Source organism: Octodon degus, unplaced genomic scaffold (assembly GCF_000260255.1).
Source record: "Octodon degus isolate 3935 unplaced genomic scaffold, OctDeg1.0 scaffold00016, whole genome shotgun sequence".
NCBI classification, from domain to species: domain Eukaryota; kingdom Metazoa; phylum Chordata; class Mammalia; order Rodentia; family Octodontidae; genus Octodon; species Octodon degus.
Window position 1 is genome coordinate 7,082,457 of NW_004524592.1, and position 14,567 is coordinate 7,097,023.

Below are 14,567 nucleotides of genomic sequence, written 5' to 3' on the forward strand. Positions count from 1 at the left end.
TACTTGCCAGGCAAGCACTTATTCCACTGAGCTATCTCCCTGGCCCCATACTTGTTCTTTGTGAGTGGCCAAATCTTATACCTGTAAGTTACAGTTATACCAACTTCTCCATTCTCTAGTTTACTGGCCCAAAGTATTGAGCATCTACATTGATATCTCTTTATCTGATTAAGAAATAAAACACATATTTGTTGATCATATGGCTGCTTCATTGGGTTTCTAAAATGGATTGGGCAGGTTTTCTAAAATTAATGGTTCTCAATCCTGGGGATTCAGATATTACCAGAGGAATTTTAAAAACATGAACACCCAGGGCCTGCAATAGCTCAGTCGACTAAAGTGCCTGCTTAGGCAGAGTGCAGCAGCACCCCCAGGGCATGCTCAGATGGAGACTGAGACTGGGTGTGGTGATACATGCCTGTAATCTCAGCACTTAGAAGGCTGAACACAGGAGGATCACTACAAGTCGGATCTGCATAGTGAGACCCTGTAAACCCTGTCCTAAATACAGAAAACAAACAAACAACAAAAAACATGAACACCCAAGTAGTATCATTGATAAAATAAGAATCTTTGGTGGGAGGGTCAAATTTCTCAGTATATTTGTCAATGTCCTCAGGAGATTTATTGTGCAAACAAGTGAAAAAATTTTTTTATCTTAACCCAATTGAATTCAAAACAAATCTACAGTATAAAACAATAGAAAAGTAGCCCAGCCCAAAAATATAAAAGGTAAGTATAGAAAAGGAACAAAATAACAATGATTTAATTTTTACTATTTTAGTACAATAAAAGTGCCTACATGAAAGATTGGAGAATAAAACTAGACAATTATAACTTTTGTATTACAATAGTAAGCAAAGAAACTAAAATTGTATCAATAGGAAGAGCAGGGAAAAAATTCCCAAATATACACACTTTATTTATTCCTATCATCCAGCATTTGATCTGAAAAATAAATTTCATGGTTTGTCTCACTCTTGAACTCACACTAAACGGGGAAAAACTGAAAGCTGTCTGTCTAAAGTCGGGACTGAGAGTCTAGTTTCACTATCCCTGCTCAACTTAGTACTTAAACATCAGCCAGGCCAGTCCGGCAAGACATGCAAATAAAAGGGATTTGAATTGGAAAGGAAGAAATCAAACTGTCCTTACTTTCAGATGACATGATCCTTTAAGCAGAAGATTCATATAACTCCACCAGAAGATTCTTAGAACTAATGAATTAATTCAACACAGTAGCAGGATCCAAAAATCAATAGTGTTTCTGTATTGTATACCAACAATAAAATCAGGAAAATAAACCATGTATAATACAGTAGCTTCAAAAAAAGTAAAGGCATAGGCATTCCGCTAACCAAGGAAGTGAAAGATCTCTATAAGGAAAGATGTTGCACTCTGAAAAAGAGTTGAAGATATACATATCTTCAGGAGCATTTTTCACAAAGCCATCCAGATCAACAAGAGCAAAGAAATGAGCATTACAATCCTGGATTTTAAGTAACATGACAAAGATCTAGTAACAAAAACAGCATGATATTGGCACAAAAGCATACAAACTGACCAATGGAATAGAATAGATGACTCAGAAACAACTTCAAGTACTTTCAGCCATCTGATTTTTAACAAACAGGCCAAGAATATGTTGGTAAAAAGACAACATATAAAAATTGTTTTATAAATGGTGTTGGGTAAAGCTAGTTATGCATGTGCAGAAATGAATCTAGATCCACATTTCTCACCCTGTACTTAAATAAATCAAAATGAATCAAAGACATAGATGTCAAAAATCAGAAATATTCAATCTGCTGAAAGAAAATTCACTAAAACTCTTAACACATAAGCATAGGCAAAAACTTTATGAACAGAACAACTGTACATGATACAATACCATTTTAAGAATGAGATTATATCAAATTAAAAACCTGTACAACAAAGGAAACAGACAACAACATAAGAGACAACCTACTGAATGGGAAAAATTGTGTCAGCTACTCATTTGACAGAGAACTATCTGAAATAAATATGGCATACAAAAATAGATGGATACAGGGCTGGGGAGATGGCTCAGTAGAATAAACACTTCCCTAGCAAGTGCAAGGGCCTGAGTTCAATTCCTGGTTCTGAAAAAAAAAAAAACAAAACACTGGAAGTTTGGGCCTGGTGAGATGGCTCAGTGGCCTAAAGCACCTACTTACAACAAGCTTAGCAAAGCACAGGGACCGCGGTTCAATCCCCCAGCATCACATGCCAGCCAGCCCTGCCCCCTGGTGGGCTGAGCTGGCCACACACACACACACACACACACACATAAATAAATTTAAAAAAATAGATGGATACAGCTAGCATGTGGCTATAATCCCAGCATTTCAGAAACTGAGTGAGGAAGATTGCTGTGAGATCAAGGGTAGTCTGGGGCACATAGTGAGTTTAAGGCCAACCTAAATGACATAGCAAGATCTTGTGTTGAATTTAAAAAAAATCTCTCAAAATATAAAATTTCAAGTACCCTAGGAAAAAATGGGTAATTAAAATGAATAGATACTTCTCAAAATAAGAAGTTCAAATAGCCAATAAGTACATGAAAAATGTTTAGTGTCTTTAACCATTAGACAAATGTTAATCAAAACACTGAGATTCCTTTTTACTCTATTAAGAATGACTATCATTAAGAACTCAAAAACAATAAATGCTGGCCAGGTTGTGAAGCAAAAGGAATCCTTCTACATTGTTAGCAGGAAGCACTTTGAAAATCAGTATGGAGATTCTCCAACAAATAGAAAACAGAAATTCCATTTGATCTAGTGTATCTGTCCCTAAAGAGCTAAAGTCATAATATTACAGTGATCTGTTCACTTCCATGTTTGTAGTAGCCCAAGTCACAGTTGCTAAGTTGTAGAAATGACCTACGTGCCCATCAACAGATGCAGGGATATATATATATATATATATCTCCAACATAAATAAGAATAAATTTGAGCCATTTGTAACACAACACATGGATCTTAAGGCCATAATTTTAAGAGAAATAAAACTACCTAAAGGTTAAATAGAATTTGACTGAAATATAAATAATTTCAAGAGCAAAATAAAAGAGAGTGGTAGGTAAGAAAGAAGCAGACTCTTGAGATAAGAAGGTGATCTGGAGAAGGAGGGGGAGGACTGGTAGGGGGAAGGTCATAGCAATCAGGTGTATTATATACCTGTACGAATCATTATCTCAAAGGACTAGGGCATCAGACAAATTGTAAGAAATGCAGTACAATAATGCTTGGGAGTATCTCCTGGCTGTCCATTTTTACACATATATCCAATATACTAGTGTGAGATCTTATATAGGAATTTTCCAGAATGCAGAAGAATACTGGTTAACTACTTCTACATGAATTAGGGAAGCCATATGGATAAATACAGCATCACTACTGTTAAGGAGAAACTGAAGTTTTAAAGAGGCCAATTGTTAAAAATCCAAGTTACTATTTAACTGGAGGACAAGATCTGAAGTCATTTTGGGCTTTTGAAATTTGTAATTCTTTCTTTTGATCGAAGGGCACCACACAGTGATGGGCATCTCTACCTATTCTATCTTCTCCTTGGTCACTATGTGGTAGAAATCAGGGCACATTAATCCCATGAGATGGATCTTATAGCCTCTATACAAATCAGGGTTTAGCCCAGTACAGTCTGGGGTAAGTTCTTTTGTCTCTGTGGGCTAATAAGGATTTTTTTTAAATTAAATGTTTATTGAAAAACATTAATTATACTTCTTCATGGTGAAAAACAAAAACAAAATACATTGTTTACAAGAGTATTAAAATATAAAGTAGTGATAATTCTCACCATAAAATTTACAAGATCTATATATAGAAAGCTATAAAACATTATGGTGAGACTAAAGATTTCACAAAACACTTTAAGGTGAAACACTTGACGATAACACTTTTCCAAAAATTAATGTAATAATCTAATTCTAAACAAAATTCAAGTTTGCATATCCTTTACTCTTGGGTAGGAAGAACCAATGTATTGAAATGGTCATATGTACAAAACTGTTATACAGATTTAATGCAATTCCAATTAAAAGTCTAACAACATATCTCACAGAATTACAGAAAAAAAAAATCCTAAAATTCATTTAGAAACAGAAGAGACCTACAATAGTAAAGGCAATTCTGGGCAACAAAGGCGAGGCAGAGGAATCATAATCCCTGACGTGAAATTATACTATAAAGCTATTGTGATAAAATCAGTGTGGTATTGCCAAAAAATGATCAGTGAAGCAGGTTAGAAGATACACAAACCACTCCATGCATACTCAGCTGCCTTATCTTTGATGAACGTATTCATTGGAAAAAGAATAACTTCTTTAATAATTGGTGCTAAAAAATTGGTTTTGCACATGCAGAAGATTACAATTGGACTCATATTTTTCACTGTGCACTAAACTAAATTTGAAATGGGTCAATGATCTAAATTTTAGAAGAGAAATATCAAATCTGCTAGAAGATAGAATAATTAAAACTCTTGAAGACATTGGTGCAGGCAAAGACTTCATGAAGAAAATCCTGACTGCACAGGAACCATCACAAGGAATTAACAACTGGGATCTCACCTTACGAAAAAGCCTTTGCACAGGGCTGGCAAGATATCTCAGCTGTCTACGCATCTACCTAGCAAGTGCAAGAACTTGGGCTTAATCCCCAGTACTGCGATGACAGCCACTGAAACCGGGTGTGGTGGTACACGCCTGTAATCTCAGTGCTGGGGAGGCTGAAACATGGGGATCACTACACGTTTGAGATGAATAGTAAGACCCTGTACCAAATACATTAATTAAAAGAAAAACAAAAGCAAAACCCTTATAAATCTATATGCCTTTTGACTCATTGATTTTCACACCCAGGAATTTTCACTAATGACATGATTAAAAATATGTGTAGTATATGAGAAAATAAAGCTACTCATACTAATGAAAATCTGAAAATAAATGAAGTGTTAAAACACCAAAAATTAGTTATGGAGGTTGGGCTGGTGAGATGGCTCAGTGGTCTAAAGCGCCTACTTAGAACAAGCTTAGTAAAGCACAGGGACCGTGGTTCAATCCCCCAGCACCACATGCCAGCCAGCCCCGCCCCCTGGTGGGCTGAGCTGGCCACACACACACACACACACACACACACAAATAAAATTAAAAAAATAGTTTTTTTAAAAAAAGAAGTTATAGTGATTTCACTAAATGGAATACACTGAAGTCATGAAAAGGATATTGAAAACCTACAGTTGTTGAATTGAAACAGAACAATATAAAATAGAAGAACATATATATTTTTGGTAAAATCATAAAATGTGATATTTTAAATATTATTTTTAAATGTAAAAATTGGAACAGCTGGAAATGTAGCCTTTACTGTCAAATACTCTACCAGACACACCTGCATATTATTTTACTTAAAATTCAAAATCATGCATTGTCAACTAATTTTTAAGTTTTAGCGTACTTTGCACTGTGCCCATCTCCCAGGTGCGGAAATGGAAGCACAGAAAGTAAGTTTCCCCGTATGTGACTAGGAAGCAGGAAGGCCAGTGTGCTCCGTTGTTGATATCCTACAGCATGACTTCTTTGCAGAGTGGGGTGAGCTGAGCATGCTGGTCCATGTCTATAGTTTCAGGACTCTGGGAAGCTGAGGCAGGAGCATCAAAAATTTCAGCCCAGTCTGTGGAATTTGTTGAGCTAGTAAAATGCTGTCTCAAAATTTAGGATATAAAAATAAAAGAGGGCTGGGGATGTAGCTAAGTAAGAAGGTCCTTATGTGTATGAACTAACTCCCCACAAGGAATGCAAATACCATGTATTACAAACAGATACCAAAACAAGGAATGAGATCAAGGGATGTGTAGGGGAGGAAGGAAAGGGGAGGGGAGGAAAAGGAGCAGAGATGTGTCTTGAACCTGTGCCAGCTTCCTCCAAGGAATGCAAACATTATGCATGTATGTCCTAGGAGACTAAAATTTTAAAAGAGAAAAAGATTAGGTTGTGTCTTGCTTGAATAAGAATTTAACAGTAAAACATAGCACACTTTTTATTATAAAAAGCGAATGCCATTCCTGGGACATAGTACCATTTAGGTGGCTTTTTAAATCAGAGATTAATGTCATTCACTGCTCAGGCATTTATTGTCTGTGTATTCATGGACAACTTGTTTAACCTTGTGAGCCCTCATTTTCTTAACATGAAATGGAGATAATGACATTTGCCTTACAGGGTTATTGTGAAGATTAAAAGAGGCATGTACCAGAGCATGTAAGGCATGGTTTAAAGGCAATAAACTTTGATTCCCTTAAGTATGTCATAAACAAAGAGGACCATAATTTACCCTTATGTGTCTGCATATAGGTTACTGAAAATACTGTACTGAGAGGCTACTCTCAGAAGCAATTTAATTATATTTCTTAAGACTAGTTACTGTCAATTTAGAACTACTGATTATGTAAGAGATCATTCTTTTCTTTAATGTATTTCCAAGGACATGATTTTGAAGGAAAAGATTGATCTATAGTACCTACCAATCACTCTCTATAACATTTATGTACTATGCTCATTGCAGACAAGAATTCTTGTATTTTGAGTAGAATACATCTAGAATAACATATTGATGATGAAGGAAATACATTAGCGGGCCAGAAAATACAAAATTATTTGAAGGAATGAATTTATAATTTGCTTTCTGATAGAGTTAGGATTATAGCTTACTATGTTTTTGAAAATGCTAGCAAGCAAGAAACGGTTGTTTATAGGTTTGATGGCCAGGGTACCAGAAATAGCAAAATACAGCTCTTGCCATTGATTTAAACTAGAAAACAGATCAACCAAACGCCTGTGAATAACAACACACTGTGCTTGAGATACTCTGAAACCACAGTTTGTCTCATCTTGTGTCATATGTTGCACTGCACCGAAGTGAGTAATTTTAACCTATTTTATCATATTTTTAAATGAGCCAAATATTTCTTTTTATGGTTACTTCTTTTATTCGTATCATGCCCAAGATCTTGTTCTTGGTAAAACTGATTTTATTAAACTTTGATGTCCTTCTAGAAAAGATTGGTAAAAAATAGTGGCATGGAGAGTGAATGACTTGGGATGTGGATTTGAGATTTGGGAAGAAGTATTCTACTTATTTTTGCATTTAATCCTCATCCTGAAAAGAATGGATGCCGACCATTTGTGTGCTATTAAGTAATGTATTTTGCATTTATATCGATGAAAAATTTCTTTCCCAAACAAAGGGAAATCTTCCATCTTCCGCTGGATTTTTCCTGTTTGCGTGAATTGTGTTACTGTGAACCAGCTCCTCCACGCAGGCAGGTTTGTTGCCTTGGCACCCACAATGATGTAATTAGCAAGAACGCGCCTTCCCTAAGGGCTACAGTAGCCTTCAGACTCTGTTTCCTTTCTTTTTATGTTGGTGCCATAAAAAACATTTCTCTCACTTACCAAGCCATTAAGAACTGGCTCAATTTGAGGGTGGACTGTGTCTTAAAATGTTGAATATTTATATTATATTCACAAGCATGCAGATGCAAAGAGTCAGATCAAAATAGAAAATAATTCAAGGGAGATTATGCACCAATAATCACATGAACATATAATGCATTTACATTTATCTAGAGAAGCAATAAATTGCATAACCAAAATTAATCCACTGTGGATTTTCAGACTAGCTCTGAAGCACAGTAGTTTTAAATCCATCAACTCATCATCCACTAATGCATAAATGAGAAAACACAACAATTTTCATTTGAGAATCAAAAGCACTGCAAATCTAATTGACTGATTCACAAAGATATAAGCAAGAATTACCATGGTCTTTTTTTTTTTTTTTCAGTTGGAAGGGTCAGCTTAAAGATTTACTTTAAGATCAAGAAATGGATCAGTAATAAAATGGATGTTAGTAACTTTCTTTTAACTCCTGATATTCCATTGAGTCTCCATTGCTCCACATATTTAACAAGGCCTGTTTACCCCTCTGCAGTCTTGTGCTTTTTATTATATAAGTAAATTTACTTCTATTCATTGAGAAGCCAGTTGCAGAGGGAGAAGTCACATGCCATCAAGACAGCGAATGAAAATTCTGGTAAAACAATGAGAACAGAAGCTAGTCTGAAAAACATATAATTATTAGGAGGATAAAGTGAGCTCTAAAAGCACAGACGGGGGCTGGGGAGATGGCTCAGTGGAATGAGCGCTTCCCTGGCAAGTGCAAGGGCCTGAGTTCAATCCCCAGTTCCGCAAAATAAATAATAAATAAATAAATAAATAAATAAAAGCACAGAGGGATGTCTTTCTACCATTCACAATGTTGACACACTGTGTGCTAGATGAAAGGCATTTCTAGATGAAAACATTTACCATTCGAGTTGCTTACACTCTGTATGGAGAAAGTGGTTTCACATTGTCCTTTCAGAGCTACAGAAGATATGCCATCACAAACGAATGAGTTATGTAATAGGTCCCAGGCTGTGTACAAGTGAAAGGAAGAAATGCAGTCCCACAAGCTTCATCTGTTCTCAGCATCCTCATGTCTCACTTCGGGCAGACATTGTAAATGTTGATCCCTATCCACTCTGGTAGCCTCTGTGACATTTTCTTTTCTGTTGTCCCTCTGTGGCTAGAGCTCAGCGTTTCTGGTCATCTCCCTTTTTCTCTGCTTGGTCTATAAACACAGGAATTACACTGTCTTATTTGGGACTTTGAAACTTTGCTGTTTTGTGACTACACACAAGGTGGGCTGAACGAGCCCACCCCTGCCTTACGGCCAACGGTCGTCGCTTAGATTTGGAATTATCTGGAGTTCTGTTTTAAGATTATAAATGTTGTCAGTAACAAATTTTAAGTATCATGATACTATAGCAAAATTAAAAACCTTGTCTTAGCCATTTTCTGGCTTAGAATATTATGCTTACTTAGCTAGATATTTCACATCTAAAATAATAAATGGAAGCAAGATACTTTGTGTCTAATGAGTGAAAATGAAAAACAGTAGGACAGTTAGGAAGAGAAGACTCTCTCCCAACTTCAGATATAACAGTCTTGAGACATGGGCCAGTTAAGAGCAGCACAGCTGACAACACAGGAAGAATCAACATAAAATAACACAACCAATGTGAGGAAGGATCGCTACAGTTCTCATCCTACTGTGAATTCACTGACATAAGCTTAATGTTAGAGCACCTCTCACTTTCTTTAAAGCAGGCACCTAGAACCTATAAAGCATAGACTCGAACTGGTCACCCACATTGCATTCATGGCTATCTAGACCTGTCCTGAAGAATAAAGTCTGAATTTTGGAATGAATTTTGAGACATATCCTAGTAGCTGTTGTTTCGTAATTCATGTATTCCACTCAGTAGGATTTTTCTATTTAAAAACCCAGTTTTAACGCTGTCCTTTATTAATCAGTGTAGTTGGGTTAGAGACCATTGAGAGCAGCCACTCCTCATGCTTACTTTCTCTGGCTTAGGACCATCCAGAATTTGGGCCAATGCTATATTATCCATCTTTGGCTATTGTTCTACTTCTAATATTCAGATGGGAGTTAGTAATTTTCTGACATTTTGCTATGGACATTTTAGTAATATGATGACTTCTACACTTGAATGTTTTACCTTAGTCAATATTATGATCATGTACTTGCTTACCCATGTCAAAATCCTCAGGTTTATTTTTCTTTCTCTGTTTACTAATTCCTATCCTATAGTCTCTAAATTCAGTCTTTTTTTAATTCCCCCTCCCCCAATTTTTTTTTGTTTGGATTTTGGTTTTTCTAGATAGGGTCTCACCATATAGTCCATGCTGACCTTGAACCCACTTTCAGCCTGGCCTCAAACTCATGACTCCTCCTGCCTCCACTTCTCACATGCTGGGATTACAGGTGTGCACTAACACACCTGGCCCGAAGGGTTTTAAACTTATTCTTTCCTCTAGATAGTCACTGGTGCTATGGCATGAGTGGGCTCTAGTCACTTTGTCCTGCTTACCTCAAAACCAATCTTTTATAATCTAATCTTATGTTATCAAAAGCCATGCTCAAAATTTTCATCTGATTGCATTTCCTTTCCTCAAAATTATCTGTCTCTCTGCCTCTGTCTGTCTCTGTCTCTTTGTCTTTCTCTGTCATTGTTTCTCTGTCTCTCTCCGTCCCTGTGTCTGTCTCTCTGTCACTGTCTCTTTGGTTCTCTAGCTCTGTTTCTGTCTCTCTCTGTCTCTGTCTCTGTCTCTGTCTCTGTGTCTTTGTCTCTCTCTCTCTCTCTCTCTCTCTCTCTCTCTCTCTCTCTCTCTCAAATCTGGCCTCATTTCATTTCACTCACTATTTTCTGTGTAGAATGTATCCTTCATTACTAAGCTCTTGCTTTAGAAATCCCGTCCCTCCCTGGATACCTCTTTTTCCTTGGGTCTTTGTGTAAGCTCCAACTTCCGCCACTTATCATTGTTTTACTTGGACCTGGCGGGTTGGGGAGAATGTTTCCTTTATATATTCTGAATACCTCCAGGGCACTGGGGCAGATGAAGATTTTGTAGCACCCAAGAAGTATTTGTGGCATTCATTCATTTTCTGTTTAAAGAGTATAGGCATTAGGGAACTAACAAAAAATGTAGCAAAGACAATTCCAACAAGATGTTAAAATGGTATTCTGTGGGCCTAAGAATTTACTAAGAGGCTGGCTTGATTGGTGGCAGGTTATGAAAGTGAAATAAAGCTTTGCCCCCTCCCAGATGCAGATTTGCAATGGGAATTACGTAAAAGACTTGCTCCTGTCTTGTATTTAAGAATACAAAAATGGGAAACAGAGGAAATGGGTAGAAGGAGACTGAAAAGGAATTTCTTTGGACAGAAATATCGTGCTGTCTTGGGGTCACAACTCTAAGGGAGATGTGGATCTGTGCTAACTTCTTACCCTTAGCTTAAGAAGAAAAAGATTCCCACGGACTACTTGGAGACCCCTTAAATATGTTCTAGGACAAATACTATGTTGGTACTCTGCTTTCCATATAACACTTACATTCTGTTTTCTCTACATTTGACCTAGAAAAATGGCTGAGAAGTTTCTGTGGCATTTATTTGTGCCTTAGTATTCTAATTCTAGTGAGAATCAGCATTTTCACTAACATTTAAAATCAAATAAGACCATTTAAATGCATTCAGACATTTTCTTATTTGATTCAGTGAACTGTAGAGCTTTTTTGTCATGGAAATCTAACTAGCATGCCATATTTAGCACAAAAAGAATTTTTTATTTATGTCATAATATAGAAAGAAAAAATAGCCTCTGGGAAAGCTATATAATGCTGGAAGCATGGTTGATGTTAATATATTCAGTGCCATGTACATGAGAAATTAGCACATACATCAGAAACTTTTAATCTCTATGTGAAAAAATGCAACTGCTTGTTCAGTGGTTGGAGTACAAATTCTTCATCCAATTTCCCTAACAATTTCATTAGTTCAATAAATTATTGAACTTTAGAAATGGTTGAATTTTATAAATTTAGAAATGGTTACTTGATACAAATGCCACTTATTAAACGATGCCTTAAATCATGTAATATCTTGTGCTCTGAGTGATTTAAAGTAACACTATGTAATGTAGTAACCATTGTTACCTTCCTATTATCTTGTTTTGAATTTTTTTAAATTTAAAAAAATAATGCCTAAATCCTAGGATATAGTTCAACAGCATTGCGGCTTCCTGGCAAACACTAGATCCTGAATTTGATTCCAGGGAAAAAGGAAAATGTCTTGTATGAGCAGTATTTGACACAGAGATCCAGAGAACCTCAGGAAATTTTTCCAGTGTCTTCTCATTTAATTAGTTGTCATTGGATACCTTTTAAAAATAGAACTTCTCTATACATAGATGATACTTTTATCGTTCATAATTCTGTTTCCTTTTCTGAATTAACAGGCTCATGATTTTTTCTAGACTTTGTAAAACAAATTTTATGTAAGTATTTGATATCTTTATTATTGACTAACTCACAACTTGTTTATTAGATTATTTCATTAGGTGAAACCTAATACTGTACATTGGATGAAACATCTGTTTAAATTCTTGAGTTTAAATTCTAATTATGCTATTAAATTTTAAAGAAACTGTATTGCACACTTTATCTATAAAACAGGAATGCTGATAAATGCAGTGTTCATAGGCGTCAACATACATTAAAAGGATGCCTGGTTCTAATCATCTAATTAGTATACATTGTGTGTGTGTGTGTGTGTGTGTGTGTGTGTGTTAGTACAAGGTCTACAGGGTCCCACTGTAGATCAGACTCATAGTGATCCACCTGTGTTCAGCCTCCCAAAGAGCTGGGATTACAGGCCTGTGTCACCATGCCCAGTCTCAAATCTCAGCGTGCCCCGGGGGCAGGGTCAGCACGACACTCCAGCTGGAACCCTGGCCCCTGGGCTCTGCCTAAGCAGGGACTTCAATCCACTGAGCTATTGGCCAGTATATATTGTTAATATCAACAACAGTTGGGCTTTGGGTGGAGTTTAAAATGAGGATAAATTCTCAGAATACAGAAAGTCCTTACCTTAGGCATTTGTTAGCCCCAAATCACCCCATGGGGACCATAAACTGCTTATAACTTCCTTTGGCTGTTGGCCTTAGGATCCATGTCGCCTTTGTGGCACCTGTTGTGTATCTTACACTGAGTTCAGTCTTGTGGGCGTGACAGTTTCCATCAGCAGCCACGTGAAAGGCCTGGGAGAAGCTGGCACTGATAACAGGTGATCATGGTCAAGCTATGATTCTGTGAGTGCCAGGAGTTTGCCTATCAGGATGTCACCAGAGCACTGTTTCCTCCTGAGGTTCCAGTCTTCTGATGTGGCAGGACCTAGGGAGGGCAAAGCAGGGACAGAAGTGGGCAAGCAGCAGCCGCGGCTGGCAGGTCAGCAGGCTGCCAGGCACCCACACAGACCTTCTGCTGTGCCCATCGAAGCTTCCTGTAGCTGCTGGTGAGACTCAGGCCAGTCCTTCAGAGTGCTGTGGGGAGGGCAGAAGTCCCTGAGGCCTGGAAGGTAAAACTTTGTAGGGTCTGGAGCAGAATCTTGGAGGCTCTGCACTGTGACAGCCCAGAGGATCACCATAGAGCTCAGCATGGCCGTGTCCAGTGGTCAAAGCAGGCAATGGGAAGGGGAGGAGCTGGGGAGCAGCAAGTCCTTCCACCAGCTACTTAATCAGCTGAATGAGAGTCTGCTGCCTGGAGATCAGCGCTGAGTTTAACAGTCACACTCACTTCACTAGGCCAGAACATTCTTTTTTTTTTTTTTTTTAAATTTTCATGGCTATTAAAAGTAATAGGAAAGCATTATGTATATTCAAGGCTACTAAATAAGACAATTTTATCATTTCTTACTTGATAACAAAGTTTTGTTATCATAATATGGCAAAATAGAGAGAAGTTCCTTTGTAATTTTTGTTTTACCTTGACTTAATGATATACATAAGCAGATCTTAAATGTTTTTATAGGGCACATGGAAATTACCTGTTGTTACTGTCAAAACTAATGTGCTTTCTCAAAGTTATTTTATTTTATTTTTTTCCAATTAGGTAACATTTGTTTCACAGAATGAGGAAGAAATTGCATGGGAGGGAGGGAAAGACAGGGGTTCATTTCGGGGGCTAGAACCCAAAATCTGCATCGTAGAGCCTCCAGCAATCTGAAAGTAGACACAGTGGCTCTGGAGGGAGAAGCAGCACCTAAGACAGGGTATGTGGCGAATGCAGGGAAGGAGCCCAACAGAGGGGGCTGCAGGGACCAGGCTCAGCTGGTCATTACCTTGAGGGAAGGCAGCCCCAGGGTAGACGAATCTGTTAACTTCCCAAGAAGATCCAAACCTGTTGTGCGTGCGCATGTGCACATGTGTGTGTTTGAACTTGAAGCTGTCATGGAGCCCATGTGTAGCACAGCAGAGGCCTACAGCTCCATTGCTTCAACTCAGGACATTGTTCATAGTGCAGAATGCAAAGAGTGGAAGCAGGGGTGCTGAGCTATATTTATGATGAAAAGACAAGGGAGAAAAATGGGGGGGGGGGGGGGTTTGGGGCAGTCCTGATCGTTCTTTTATATGCCCCAGAAAAACTGGTAAAGGACTGGTGTTTAAAACAAGTTGCTAGACTGTATACTTTTTTTTTTTTTTTTGTATTGAAGCTCAAACTCTGGACCTTGTGCTTGCCAGGCAGGCACTTAAGCCACTAAACTGTCTCCCCAGCCCTAGACTATGTACTCTTGATAGTGTTCTGTTTCCAAATTATTTGAGTCAATTGTTTTAAATATAAGTGGTGGGCTAGGATACAGCTCAGCAGTACAGCACTTGCCTGGTGAGCGCAAGGTCCTGAGTTGGATTGCCACATGGCATTTCATAAATAAGAAGAGGAAGATACAAGCCACAGAATTTTTTCCTGTCATCCTGCATCATGCCTGTTAATAAAAAATGGGGATCAAGACCTTTATTGGGGTTTATTCTTTTGAAATGTCTTAATTCTTTAAGTTTTTAAAGGC